Source organism: Pongo abelii, chromosome 11 (assembly GCF_028885655.2).
Source record: "Pongo abelii isolate AG06213 chromosome 11, NHGRI_mPonAbe1-v2.0_pri, whole genome shotgun sequence".
In the NCBI taxonomy this organism is placed as follows: domain Eukaryota; kingdom Metazoa; phylum Chordata; class Mammalia; order Primates; family Hominidae; genus Pongo; species Pongo abelii.
Window position 1 is genome coordinate 32,933,738 of NC_071996.2, and position 13,276 is coordinate 32,947,013.

The 13,276-nt window shown below is 34.3% G+C and overlaps 1 protein-coding gene across 1 annotated transcript in view; it reads right to left on the reverse strand.

The window, feature by feature from the left end:
* DPP10 (dipeptidyl peptidase like 10) overlaps window positions 1–13,276 on the reverse strand; it is a 703,534-nt gene that overhangs the window by 573,339 nt on the left and 116,919 nt on the right. The gene's annotated exons all lie outside the window — the stretch shown is intronic.

A 13,276-nucleotide genomic window follows, 5' to 3' on the forward strand; every position in this document is an offset into this window, starting at 1 on the left:
CTCTGATTATGTAAACTTATAGGAAAGGCAATCAATTTTCCTAGGTTTAAGCTTGGGAAAACATAGTCTAAACCATGCAATAGATTTTTAGGGAGCACATGGTGGCATAGTGCTATAGATCTGTGACATCCAGTAGCCACCCGAGCCTTGGTATTGATGAATGTGTTCAAAAGTAATCAGTCTACAATAAGGATCTGGTCAGTGACCATTCCATCGTCACAAAAGATCAGTTCTGAAATGCTCATGGATATATAATTCCCAAAAGTTTCCCAGTGGTAGTTATTTCATTCTTAGTGATAAATGGGCTTAGGCATCAACACATCCATCATTCAAATAAAGGTAGTGGTGAAAAAAAGTGTGAATAAATTAAATATTGATACACTGGGCATATAAATTGTTTTTGAAGACATGTATTGTGATATGAGTATCTAGCAGAACTGTGCTTCATTCAATATTTGAAGATGAAAGACAAAACACACCATTAATTTACCAGCTATTGGAAATTTGTGGTGGGGAAAATTCAATATGTTATGTTGGTTAGTAAAGCTTAAAGTTAGAATTTTTATGTCTTCAAATTTAATAACATTCTATTAATGACCTTGAGTATTTAGTCCGGGAAACAGGGAAGAAGTGGTATGTTAGAATGAAGCAGAGGTGGGATGCCATGGCTCACACCAGTAATCTGAGCACTTTGGGAGGTCAAGGCAGGACAATTGCTTGAGCACAGGACTCAAGATCAGCCTGGACAACATAGGGAGATCCCCGTCTCTACAAAAAATAAAAAATTAGCCAGGCATGGTGGCACATACCTGTAATCCCAGCTACCCTGGAGGCTTAGATGAAAGAATCTCTTGAGTCTAGGAGGTCGAGGCTGCAGTGAGCTGTGATCGCACCATTGCACTCCAGCCTGGGCAACAGAGCGAGACCCTGCCTCAGAAAAATAATAAACTCAGGGACAAAGCCTGATTCCTGTGGTCCCATGACAAACTCTAGCCCATTCTTTGTATGTAAGAGGTAGAAAGATGAGTAGATTAGCAGGGATTACCTTGCCTCAGAGACTGTCACAATGATTTGCCTTATCTCTATCTGTTTTAAGATAAGACAGAAATATTCTTTGTTGGCCAAATAGAAGAATGTCCTTCACAAGCAATGCTAGAGTGTTAGCGAACTCAGAGACAATCTTGTTGCAAGTGCATGATTATTGATGCACCATGATTTACAGGGAAAATGAAGTATTTTTCCTAAAATATATAGTGCATCACCTTAGAGACATGCTAACTAATCCCGTGTCAGCAATACTTTGGGATTAAGACAATCATCTCCACTTAAAGTTTATTTTCAATTTTTCAGCTAGTATTACCTGAATAGGCATTAAGAATTTTCTCACCTTGTCTCAGGTAGCTTTCCTTTTTTAAAGAACATTTCATTATGAAAAAGTTCAAATATAAAGAAAAGTTGAGAGAAGTGCACAGTGAACAGCCATGTTCCTAGTGTTAGATTCTAGAATCAATATTTTGTTATATTTGCTTAATCACATATCCACCTGCCTATTTATCCACATATGTATACCTCTATCATCCATTAATCCACCTTTAATCTACCCATCAATTAATCCATCTTAATTTTGAACACATTTCAAGGTAACTTGAACATTGAAAACTAACTTATAATTTTGGATGCATTTCAAGACCTCAGTACACTTCACTCCTAAACACCAAGAGGTATAACATTTACTAGATTTCACTCTTTGTTATCATTTTAAAAATACAATTTACATATCACTTGTCTGCTTTTAATAAAATTATTTGGCCTCTTTTCCTTGTTTATTTGTTTGAATTCCTTGTAGATTCTAGATATTAGTCCTTTGTTGGATGTATAGTTTGCAAACGTTTTCTCCCATTCTGTAGGTTGTCGGTTTACTCCTTTGATTATTTCTTTTGCTGTGCAGAAGTTTTTTAGTTAATTAGGTTCCATTTACTTATTTTTATTTTTGTTGCATTTGCTTTTGGGGTCTCAGGCATAAATTCTTTGCCTAGGCCAATGTCCAGAAAAGTTTCTCCTAGGTTTTATTCTAGAATTTGTAAGGTTTCAGGTCTTAGATTTAAGTCTTTAATCCATCTTGGGTTAATGTTAATATGGTGAGAGATAGCGATCTAGTTTTGTTCTTCTACCTGTGGCTATCCAGTTTTCCCAGAACCATGTATTGAATAGGGTGTCCTTTCCCCAGTGGATATTTTTGTCTGCTTTGTTGAAAATCAATTGGTTGTAAGTATTTGGCTTTATGTCTGGGTTCTCTATTCTGCTTCATTGGTCTTCGTGTCTACTTTTATACCAGTGCTATGCTATTTTGGTTACTATAGTCTGGTAGTACAATTGGAAATGAGTTAATGTGATACCTCCAGCTTTGCTCTTTTTCTTGGAATTGCTTTGGCTATTTAGGCTCTTTTTTCTTTTCTTTTCTTCTTTTTTTTTTGTTTCTTATGAATTTTAGGCTTGTTTTTTCTAATTCTGTGAAAAATGGCATTGGCATTTTAATAAGAATCACACTGAATCTATAGATTGCTTTGGACAGTATGGCCATTTTCACAATATTGATTCTTCCAGTGCATGAGCATGGGATGCTTTTCCCATTGTTTGTGTTGTCTATGTTTGTCCATTTGTTTGTGTCATCTTTCATCAGTGTTTTGTAGTTTTCCTTGTAGAGATCATTCACCTCTTTAGTTAAGCACATTCCTAGGTATTTAAATTTTTTTTCTAGTTGTTATAAAAGTGGTTGAGTTCTTGATTTTATTCTCAGTTTGGTCATTGTGTCATAGCAGCACTACTGATTTCTTCACATAGATTTTGTAACCCGAGCCTTTACTGAATTCATTTATCAAATCTGGGAGTGTTTTGGGGGAATTTTTAGGGTTTTCTGGGTATAAGATCATATCACTGGCAAACAGAGATAGTTTAACTTCCTCTTTTCCAATATGGATGTCCTTTATTTCCTTCTCTTGCATGATTGCTCTGGCTAGGACTTCCAGTACTGTGTTGAATAGAAGTAGGGAAAGAGAGCATCCTTGTCTTAGTCCAGTTCTTAAGAGGAATGCTTTCAACTTTTCCCCATTCAGTATTATATTGGTTGTGCCTTTGTCATATATGGTTTTTATTACTTTGAGGTATGTTTCTTCTATACCTAGTTGGTTGAGGGTTGTTTGTTTCTTTTCTTTCTTTTCTTTTCTTTTTGTTTTGAGGCAGAATCTTGCTTTGTCACTAAGGATGGAATACAGTGGCATGATCTCAGCTCACTGCAACCTCGTTTCCTAGGTCCAAGCAATTCTGCTACCTCAGCCTCCCGAGTAGCTGGGATTACAGGCTCCCCCCACCAGGCCTGGGTAATTTTTATATTTTTTTAAATAGAGATGGCGTTTCACTATGTTGGCCAGGCTAGTCTCAAACTCCTGACCTCAAGTGGTCCACCTGCATTGGCCTCCCAAAGTGCTGGGATTACAGGTGTGAGCCACCACGCCTGACCATGTTGAGGGTTTTTATCATAAAGAGATGTTGGATTTTATTGAATTTTATTGAATAGACTCAGAAGAGTCTATTGAGATAATCATATGAACAGATATTTCTCAAAAGAAGTTATACAAATGGCCAAGAAACACAGAAAAAAAATGCTCAACATCACTAATCATCAGGGAAATGCAAATTAAAACCACAACAAGATACCACCTTACTCCAGCCAGAATGGTCATTATGAAAAAAAAAAAATTAAAAAACAGTAAATGTTGGTGCAGATGTGGTAAACAGGGAACACTTACCTACTGCTGGTGGAAATATAAGTTAGTGAAACGTCTATAGAAAACAGTATGGAGATTTCTCAAAGAAGTAAAAGTAGAACTACCATTTGATCCAGCAATCTCACTACCGAATATCTACCCAAAGGAAAAATAGTCATTATACCAAAAAGACACTTGTACGTGTATGTTTATCACAGCCTAATTCACAATTGCAAAGGTATAGAACCAATCCAAGTGACTATCAATAGATAAGTGGATAAACAAAATGGAAATACCATTTCCTTATCATTCCATGGAAAGGAATAATCTATGATTTCTTTCATCAGTGTTTCGTAGTTCTTCTTGTAGAGATCCCTCACCTCCTTGGTCGAGTATGTCCCTAGGTATTTTAGTTTATTTTTGTAGCTATTGTAAAAGGGATTGAGTTCTTTATTTGATTCTCAGCTTGGTCATTATTGGTGTACAGCAGTGCTACTGATTTGGGTACTGACAAATGAGTCCATGGAAACATTATGGAAAACTACTCAGCCATAAAAATGAGTGGAATAATGTCTTTTGCAGCAACTTGAGTAGAACTGGAGGCCATTATCCTAAGTGAAGTAACTCGAGAATGGAAAACCAAATACTGCACATTCTCGCTTATAAATGGGAGCTAAGCTATGAGTACACAAAGGCAGACATAGTAGTATAATGAACATTAGAGACTCAGAGGAAGGAAGTTCGGGAGGGAGGTGAGGGATGAAAAATTACCTTTTGAATACAATGTTCACTATTTTGGTGTTGGGTACACTAAAAGCCAAAACTTGACCACTATATGATCATCCACATAACCCAACACCACTTGTACCCTCAAGCTATTGAAATTTTAAAAAATTGATTAAAAATAAAATAAAACTGACAGAGTAAAATGCACATATCTCAAATGACTCGACTATTACTTTTCACTTGCCTCAATATTTGTCTCTTTCAAATTTCAGCAAAAGCTTCCACTGCTTCCCTAACTTTTAGTACACTGAAAGTGATTCTCCATTGTTCTCTTTATCATTTCCTTAATAATCTCACGAATGTTAACTCTACAGTCATACATTTTCTGCCTTTCCCTAGTGAAGCAATCCAATTATTAAACTCTTATCAATTATTCTAGATCATAAATGTACACCTTTTGAATGTTTCAGTACATTCTTGAATATTTGGCCAGCTTTCACAGAGAGATCTTTGTACCTAGAATCAGGAAACTTAAATATTATAAGCTGCCATGGCACAACTGTTTTGTAGTATATCAGTGTCATGTGACAAGGAAATTCCTTTTCAAGGATTTGTCTATTATAATTATTTTGCTATCAAAAGCACATCTAAATTAGACACTTTCTCAGTGATCATGTTCTTTTTTAATGGGGAGTCAAGACAACAGCGGAAGGATTCAAACTAATGAGCAATTTCAATAAAGAAAGAGATAACAGTAAAATTTTCTTTCTTGTCTATCATCTCACCTCCACAACTCTTAATCCACACCCTTACCTCCCTCCTCAACACACACCCCACATTCTCATTCTCAAACACTATCCCAGTTGCCATTGGTAAGAACGCTTCAATACTGGTTTGATTCTCAGCCTTCTGCATATATTTTATATATATATACATATAATATATGTAATATATATGTTACATATATATTACATATATATTTCACTTTAAACTCTGGAGTCTACCTGACAAAGGAAGATAAATCATATTTTAAAATTCCAAAGTTAAAAAAAGATGTGGCTCTACATGTATGTCTTAAAATGAAGCTTAGTTAAATGCTTTTAAATCTTCATTTCCAAATAACATCAGTTTTTCCCAGCATTCTAGCAAGGATTAAATCCAGTTTTTCTTATCTTGAAGCCAAAATATTAGCACAAAAACTGCATCAGCCAAAATATCTCCAAATGTTATTAAAAACCATTGCTGTGTAAACTTTAATGATGTTTGCATACCAGTATTAGGACTCATAATAACTCTTTCTCAGAGTATTTTATTATAAAAATAAAACACTGAGTCTGTTTCCTCCTGCAGTAATGAAAAAGAGTAAATACAAATAAAGTAGAGCAAAGACCATGATTTAAAACTGAACACTTTATTCATTAGAGCTAATGCAAAAGTTTCCCTACATAATATATAGAAACCTAACTACAGCATGCATAAAAATTAACATAAATATCTTATCCTGCAGGGGGAAAGAGGCATTGAAGAAACAACAGATATAGAAAATGCTTCATTAACTACAATCTATCATTACTTTATTCTCATTAATACCTTAATCACAAATTGCAAATGTGACTATAGGGCAAAAGAAGCAGCTCTAATGTAATTAAACTTGGAAACCACAACCCAATTGTTCTTGGGTTTTATTTGCAGCAATTATAGCCCTAGGTACAAGAATCTGAGACAACAGAGAGCAAGGCCTTCTCTTTTTCCATTCCTAGCAAAAAGAGAAAGCCAGAAAGGAGGACTGAACAATTTAACAATGTTCTTTGCTTGCTGAGATCAATCGATCTTTAATCCACCAAGTGTGGTACTGCTTACATGCTTGAAATGAAAAGCATTTCATCTAACAATGGGATGCCTTTTCTCTCATTGGAGTTCTATGCAGAAAGGTCACCGGTGTAACTTGCACACATTTCAAGGTGTTAATATACACTGAAAGGAATTTTTAAAATAAATCAACATGTAGAGATAATGATCCATCCCAGTATACTCTGTCTTTTCTTCCCTATTTTATGTTCATTATTACCGGCCTTTGGATATGTGGTGAGCTGCATATCAGCTTCCAATATTACAGGCAATGCATCTTTAAGCTTATGAAATAGCAAGTGTTAATTCGCTATTTTAAAGATAACAAAGCACAATAAAAGCTGCCTAGGTAATGTGAGAAAGAGAGAGAGTAGCAGTTCAGGGCACGTATGTCACTGTAGAAAGACGTAGGTCCTGGGCCTGCTCTAACTTTTACCTAAATTTATCACTAAATTCCTGAAGTTTTAGCTTTCTCATTCACAGAATTCCTAAGAATACCAACTTCAGAGTGTTGTGGGGCCTAAAATAGATAATGAGCTTTAAGCCCTTAACAAAGAGCTGGACATTATATGAACATGCAATGAATGCTACTTAGCTATTATGACAATTAGCTACACACCCATATCTTAGATGTTAAAACACAGTGGGTAAGAAACATCACTAAGAAGCTGACAATTTGATATGATTACAGAAATAATTGTAATTTTGAAGAATGATAAATTCTAAGGGAAAGAAGAATAAGGACCAATAATCCAGAGGATAAAGTAGAAATTCATCTGACAAGGATTGAAAACACATCCCTTTATCCCACTGATTAACCATCAGTCTAATTCCAGCCTCTTCTGCATGGTATCTTAGATTCATAGGTGTATAAATCACATGTTGTAACTCCCATGTTTTCCCCTCCCTGCACCCAATTCAGTAGCACCTTTCTTCCATAGCAACATTCTAACATAGCTACGTTCTAACAACAGCAATAAGAATATATTTACTTTTTTCTACCCCACTGAGCCAAAAGCTAGTTTTGTCCTGTTTTAACATAACTTGTTAACATATCTACTCATTACAGATAATATTTTGTGCTGTTAATTAAAAGTGCAGCAAAAATTGCTTGATGCTTAACAGTTTGACAAGTTAGAATATGAAGTCATGTTTTGACTTACTGAAGCTACCCAGAGATTATAAGCAAAAAATTACTAGGGCTTTTAAAAGATAATGCATTATTTATAAGTGGATGATCCCTTTCTGTTGAACTGGTTTCATAGAAACATGACAAGGTTAAACAAATCAGAATGTTATGGAGAACAGTAATATTAAAAAAGTAATTTACATTTTGTTAACAAAAGTGAATAGGGTATATTACTAACAGGCAAGATTTCATAAAACTACATTGTGTTTTTTTCAGTAAACTAATGTGAATTCTCCTTTCTGCCAATTATTTACTTAGAATCACATAAGAGTTTGATATTATGGAGAAAACTGATAGTTAATTTATTTGTAACTGGGAAATGATCACAACCCAGTATCATATGTATAGTTATATATTGCTGAATGACAGGGATACATTCTGAGAAGTCTATCGTTAGGTTATTTGGTCATTGTGCAAACATCATAGAGTATACTTACACAAATCTAGATGGTATAGCATATTATACACCTGAGCCATACAGTCTAGCCTATTGCTCCTAGACTACAAATCTGTAAATGTTACTGTACTAAATACCATAGGCAATTGTAACACATGGTAAGTACTTTTGTATCTAAATGTAAAAAGGTACAATAAAAGTAAGGTAATAAAATCTCATTGAACCACTGTCATAGATGTAGTCTATCATTGACTGAGACACTGTTATGTGGTACATGACTACATACATACTCAGGGAACCACATTTTTAAAGATTGCCAGAATGACTGGAAAATAATGTTAGTTATTTGACCTCTCCCCTACCTGGTAATAATACCTTTTAGACTGAATTAAAACTGAACTAAGAGTAAAATCCTAGTTAAAATAACCTCCAATAACCAAAACCAGTAATAAAATGTTATTATATACTTCACATCTGAGATAAGCAATAGTTATCAAGAATGGCTGCTTATCTGAGCATTCAAAAAAAACCATCAACCACTATAAAACAATAAATAATCAACATAGTAAAAATAATTAGTATGAGAAGAATTAGCCAATGTAAATCTTCAGTAGACATCATTTCCTAAGTGCTAGAATTTCAACAAAGTTGTGCATAGAAAAACACAATGCTCTATATCACAAAGTTTTTCATTGATTAATTCTAACCTGATTACAAATTCAAGTTTAAGCTGTTGAGGTGGTAATATTTTTATTATATACTTCTAAAAATATTACTTATAATACTGTAATTGAATGATATGCATCAGCTCTGGGCAGCCCTAAGACATAGGAAGCCCCACTGTCTTTGCACTTGGGAAATAGGCCAGGATGAGAAATAAGATTTGAATAGAAAAGAGTGAGCTAGTAACAGGTCTGAAAGAAAAAAAACATGGCCAGATTAGAAAATCTAATCCAAGAATGATACACAAATGGAATTCAGTATAAATTAGGAAATATTCAAGGCTAGATTCTAAATATACATAGAAGTTTAATCTTGAAACTAATTTGGACTTTTTTTTAAAAAAAAAAAAGCAAACAGTCAGTAAAAGTGACAAAAACAGTGCTTATTTTTAAAGATTGAGCTAAGGTATTGCTATTCAAACCGGAAATTAAGGCACAAAATTGGAAAGGTATTTTGTCAGTGAGGTGAGACTGAAACAAAATAAAACAAAAATGTTAAAATCTGAGGATGCTATTGGTTAGAAACAATAACTTCAAAGTAGATATTGTCTTCTATTCCCCAACAAAGGCTGTCAGGCCTCTTCTCTGATATTTAACTAGGCTCTGGAACATTTTAAGTAAAGTTTGATGGTGTGAGAAACTATAGTTACAGATGAGGGTTAGTTCCCAGTTAAGATCCTCTGAGGAGCAAAACTGCTTGGCTGTAAACACCAAATGAAATAATTAGTATTGTGAAAGGCCCTATTCTATCAATTTCTATAGGTAAGACATTATAAGTATAAAATGTAGAAGTATATCTCTATTGGAAGTGAGATGAAGGGGGATAAAAGATTTGATGAGTTTTTAATTCTACTTTCAGCAAACCAAGGGCAAATACCACACATTTTCCAAAACTAACCAAATTTTATATGTAAAATTGGTGAATTTTATTGTATGTAAATTATACCCCAATACAGATAACCAAAATCATGAAAATTAGTTTGGAAGTCTAAAAATTGTAATATTCAGTTAATTATAAAATTCATACATGTAGAAAGAGAAAAATACTAAAAGTGAGACATAACTATTATGTAATACTATCTAATATTATTCATTTCCTTAAATTCTGTTATTTAAAGAATAAGTTACAAGTTGTTGGGATATATGTCACTTTTAAAAATAAATACTAAAGTTATTCAGTTCATTGCTTGTTTCTACAAACTTCTTAGCGTGAGAAAAAGTACAAAACTAGATGTCATTTTTCTCAAGTAAATCACTTCCCCACTCCTACCTTAAAGTAACGAATATACTCCAATTGCATTTTACAAATGTCATAATAATAATAACAGTAATTTTTAAGTACATATATAAAAATTAATACTAAAACTAAAGATTATTCTTGGGTCACTATTTTAAAATTTCTAAAATTTCTCGGTATTTTTAAATATTTTATTATAAATACATCTTACTTTTAAAATCATAAAGCACAGCAATAGTTTTCCACACTTAACTTTATAATGTTTTAAGATATCCAGTGGTTTCTGCAGTGGAATATTGATCACGTATATTTATATCCTATGGCTCTTACTGTGTGGATTAAAATATTCATTCAACTAATATTTGTTGCACATATTTTCTTGCTAGGCACTGATAGGGATGAATATTATTAAAACAATATCAATAGCAATGAGAACAACAAAAGTTGTGAGAAGTTATGAATTTTTCAAAAATGAGAAGTTATGTTTACTCCTATGGGCATATTCTAATTCTGGTAAGCTCATGCAATTTCACCAAGAGATATAGCTATTACTGGGTCCTCCATTTCAAACCAGCATCAGTCATGCACCTGGCATCTATTACCAAATGAGCTCCACTGAGGAAGAAGCAACCTTTTCTGTGAAGCTTTCATGTCTGTGGTGTCTGAAATACAACTGAAATACAATTACTCTATGGGAATTCTGCCTTACTTCTAGCTAGTAGAAATAGTGGGTGCACAGGGAGAATAAGTCTTCGGAACACAGATCAGCAAGCACAGAGGCTTACTTTTGTTTTTGAAATGAAAAGCCAAAGTTTTACCAAGTTCTGAAATAAAATCAAGAGTTGCCTCATTAAGGTACCTATTTCTAGCTTCTATTGAAATAAAGTAAGAACTCCACTTTATCCTAGAGTTAACAGTGGGAGAGAAACTGAAATTTGGAGATGTAATAGAAATCTGTTTAGAAGCAATTATACAAAAAGAAAAATAAAATCTCTTGTGTATGGTCTAGGTGACCAAAAAGGCGACATAAAAATGGAAAAGATGGTATTGTTCATGAGGATTGGATTCCAGTTTCATCTCCATACCATTAACCTTTTCACTCTTTAAGTGGAAAGCACAGCTATTTCAATTATAGCTTTTGTGGAAGATAGGATAGAATTCTCATGTTTAAGTGACTACGGAAGAAATAAGATATGAACAAAGATATGAAGTTATCCATAGAAATGAATTTAGGATAATCAAAACATTCCCTCATATGTCCCTTCTTAGGTATCCGAGAATAAAATAACTAGCAATACACTCAAAAATTCAGGAAGCAGAATTGCTTGTAATAGATCACACTGAGTGGGAAAAATTGAGTTTTTCAAACTTTGCAGCAAAGGCTAATGCCCCAAGGTTAACTCAAGAAATCTCTCTTCAAGAGAGGTAATTTCTCAACATGTGTGAAAAATATTAACAACAAATATGACATCTTGCTTTTTAGCAAACTATTTTCCCAGTGAAAACTATTGGATGACTATGAGTGTCTACCTGCTTAGCATGATATTGCTTATGTGTGAGAAGTCATCAGTGGTGAACACTGAACTACAGGATATTTACTTATTGTTTATAGACTATGTCTCAGGACTTATAATTCCAGAGTGCAGCTTTGGGCCTCAAGAAGTCACAGTTCTCCTGGGAAAAGCTTGCATTACTCAGCCTCATATTCAAGGCTTCCAGTGTATTCATCTTTTAAATAGATAAACTGGCTTTCTGCATTGTTACTGATATTTTTACCTACATGCCTAAAAGTAGAAGACATAGATCTTAAGATTTTGTCCATATCTTTGCAAAACAGTAATAAAATGTCCATCACTCACTAGTATGCCTAAGATTATAAATGTCTACCTCCATACAAGCCTGTTGATCCAAAAAACATGTCTTTCCATCTATTATTTTTGCCTCAAAAATCACAAGTCCAAATTCAGAATCTTATTAACTATTTACCCTTTTACAGTTTATTTAATCAGCATTTACTGATAACTATTAGGACAAGTAACCTTCTCCCACTGGGCATAACAGGGTAGGAAAGAAAAGAGTGAGTATCATAAGAAAGCTTAAGGCGTCAATATTCTAGAAAAATCCTACCCAATTTGGGAGGCCAAAGTGGGTGGATCTCCTCAGATCAGGAGTTCAAGACCAGCCTGGTCAACATGGTGAAACCCTGTTGCTACTAAAAATAGAAAAATTAGTTGGGCGTGGTGCCGTGCGTCTAGAATCCCAGCTACTTGGGAGGCTGAGACATAAGAATCGCTTAAACCAAGGAGGCAGAAGTTGCACTGAGCCAAGATTGCACCACTGCACTCCAGCCTGGGCAACAGAAATCCTGTAAAAAATAAATAAATAAATAAATAAATAAATAAATAAATAAATAAATAATTTTAAAAAAAGAGAAAAAGAAAAAAGATAAAAGAAAAAAAAGAAAAATGCTACCCAAAATTCAGGTGTCTGATAACAAGGTACTATCAAACGCAAATCAACAGGGTGATTTTTTTTTTTAATTGAGAAATTCTTTTTTACAAAAGAAAATGTCAACTGAACTGCATTCTGGAGCCAGCTCCTTATTGGGTAGAGACCAATAACAAGTAGTTCATGGACCTGCCCCAATTCACGCTAGGCATTTTGAGCGGTAACATTTTAAGCCAAACTCTCTTCCTTTCCTCCTCCTCCTCCTTCTTGTTTTTCTCATTGACACTCTCCCTCTCCATTCCACATAGTAAAATGTTGTTTTCTAAAATTTGAAAATGTTAAGGTCCACAGAGATTCTCTTCATGGTGTTTCCTTGTATCTATTTCAAGTTCGTACGTGAGAGACTGCACCAGCCTACCATGGTTTTAATGTCCATTTCTGGTTGAATCAATTATGTCCATGAGCCAGTCACATACGAATGGCTTCTGAGTTTACATGCTTCCTAAAGGCATATCAGTTTTTAACTTTGGTGAAGTCTAACTTAAATATTTTCTCTTTTATTGCTTGTGCTTTTGGTGTCAAATCTAGTAAGTCATAACCTAATCAAAGACAACACAAGTTTACACCTGTCTTCTCTTTTAAAGGTCTCACAGTTTCATTATGGTGATGGCAGCACAACTCTAAGTAAGCTAAAAGACATTGAATTTTATGCTTGAACTATTATATATGGCAGGTAAAGCTAAAGCTTTAAAAAAAAAAAAAAAGGCTTCTGCTATAGTTTGGATGTTTGTTTCCTCCAACTTCAAGTTGAAATTTGACCCCAATATTGGAGGTGGGGCCTAGTGGGAGGTGTTTTGGTCATGGGGACAGATTCCTTATGAACAGCTTAATGCCCTCCATTGGGGTAACTGAACTCTCACCCTACTAGTTCCCAGCGAAGTGTTT